The sequence below is a fragment of the Salvia miltiorrhiza genome, chromosome 4, assembly GCF_028751815.1.
Source record: "Salvia miltiorrhiza cultivar Shanhuang (shh) chromosome 4, IMPLAD_Smil_shh, whole genome shotgun sequence".
NCBI lineage: Eukaryota > Viridiplantae > Streptophyta > Magnoliopsida > Lamiales > Lamiaceae > Salvia > Salvia miltiorrhiza.
The window spans coordinates 30677644-30680216 of record NC_080390.1 but is presented as its reverse complement, the minus strand read 5'-3'; positions in this window follow the sequence as shown (position 1 = coordinate 30680216).

Below are 2573 nucleotides of genomic sequence, written 5' to 3'. Positions count from 1 at the left end.
CACTAAGTTAAGATCAGTTCCACATAAAATTAGCCTTTCACAGGGTTACACTATAGAAGCAATATACCTTGAGTATATATATCTATGTATGTATACATGTATGCATGCATGCGGAATGAATCTCACTTTGTGTTGATTTCGTCCGTTAAATCAGAATGGAAGATGCGCCGAGAGGACGCGGCAGGGGACGAGGACGTGGTCGCGGACGCGGTAGGGGATTCATCCCTGAACAACCTATCCCTCAAGTAGCACCAGAGCGTACTGCTGAGGAAAAGTTTCGTAAGGAAAAACCTCCAACGTTTGATGGTCTAGGCGATCCCGCGGACGCCGAGAAATGGGTCAGAGCAGTAGAGCAAATCTTCGACTACATCCGTTGCGAAGACGGGGAGAAAGTGACTTGCACGACTTACCAACTGGTAGACGAAGCTGACTTCTGGTGGGAGTCGGTGAGGCGCACAATGACTGAAGAACAGTGGGAAAATTTCACTTGGGAAGATTTTAAGAATGAGTTGTATGAGAAGTACATACCGGGATGCTATAGACAGAAGAAACAGAACGAGTTCTGGAATTTGAAGCAGAGGGCTGGGACACTGACTGAGTATGACAGGGCTTTTAACCAGTTGTCACGATATGCACCAATGTTAGTGGACACTGATGAAAAGCGCGCAGAGAAATTCAGGAACGGACTGCCCCACGAGATATCAATCTCCCTAGCAAGTCAGGGAGATCTCACTTACGCACAAACATTGAGCAGGGCTCTCACCATTGAGTCATTGCTACCAAGAGAGAAAGGAAAAGCTCCGGGACAGTCTGGATTTGTACCACCTCAAGATGGTGGTAAAGGAAAAAGAAAGTGGAACGAGAGAATGGGTGGAAACCCTGGAAATGGAAATGGATTTGGGAACAAACCATGGGCTGTAAACCAAAATTAGAATCAGCCTCAGAACCAACAACATCAGGCAATTATTAAAACACCTTGCCCGAAGTGTCAGAAACTTCATCTGGGAGAATGCCTGAGAGGAATGAACGTCTGCTTTACCTCCGGAGAAACTGGGCACTGTGCTCCGGCATGTCCAAGGAAGAGAGGGGGAGCACCGCAACAGCCACAGAACTAGGGTCGTGGACGACATTGGGGGCCGCCCCAAAATGCTAGGGCATATGCCCTTAACCAAAATCAAGCAGCGGGAAACCAAGGAAACTTGGCAGGTATGATTAATGTCTTTGACGTACCGATAATAGCTTTGTTTGATACTGGAGCATCCCACTCTTTCATTTCACATGCTGCTTGTAAGAGATTAGAACTGACTCCATAATTGGCTGAGACAACTTTAGAGGTTAGAACCACAAGGGGTCAAACATATGGAGAGTAAGTACCAAGTTATACGATTATTCGTAAATCGAGGTTATGTGCTCAAAGAATAAACTCTCACATATTGGAGAAACCTACTGATCTTTTCACAAAAGGCTTATCGCAAATGGTCATTGAAAGATGGTAATGCGATTGATGCCAGATTGATGCCACCCACTTAGTTTTGTCTTAGTTTTCACAAAAGGCTTATCGCAAATGGTCATTGAAAGATGGCTTATCGCAAAGGCTTATCTCGATAGTTTTGTCTTAGTGTTCATTGACGACATCCTCATATACTCTAAGACTGAAGAGCAACACGAGGAACACTTGCGCATCGTACTCGAAACCCTGCGTAATGAGAGACTGTTTGCCAAATTTAGCAAGTGCGAGTTTTGGTTGAAGAAAGTGATGTTCCTCGGTCACATCGTGTCGCCTGAAGGAATCAAAGTGGACCCCGCCAAGGTTGACACAGTCAAAGAATGGAAGGCACCATCAAATGTCAATGAAATTAGAAGTTTCCTCGGTTTAGCAGGTTACTACAGAAGATTCATCGAAGGATTCTCAAAATTGGCTAGGCCAATGACTCAGCTTTTGAGAAAAGGGACTAAGTATGTTTGGTCTGAAGCTTGTGAACGAAGTTTTAAAGAACTCAAGACTAGGCTGACTACTGCACCAGTGTTAGAAATCCCAAAAGAGAATGAAAAATTCGTGGTGTACACTGATGCCTCGAAACTAGGATTGGGTTGCGTGTTGATGCAAAATTAGAAAGTGATAGCATACGCGTCTCGTCAATTGAAACCCCATGAGCTTAATGTTGGATTTGTATACTGAAAGCAAGAACGTTTTATGCTTGTATACAATGTTTCCTAAGTTCACTATCTAATCTCCTATCTGATTGTGTTCATGATTGCATATGTATGTTCTTTATCTCTATATAAGTAGATTATATGGTGTGTTGTAGATCACAGAAGACCATATAATTGGAATAACCTTAAGAGATATAATATGATCACAGCCGAAATAACTCTAGGACAAGTTATTGGTTTAGGCTGCAGTATAGATGGAAGTAGTTTGTCTTGGCTACTTGTCTATACTGGTACGTCATTACGTATTGATAGGACCACAGTTTGAGATGTATTCTTCTATCTGACTTAAGTGAAGAATCAAGATCTCGGTGACTTATAAATCTTAATACTAATAAGTATTCAGATATATATGTTAACTC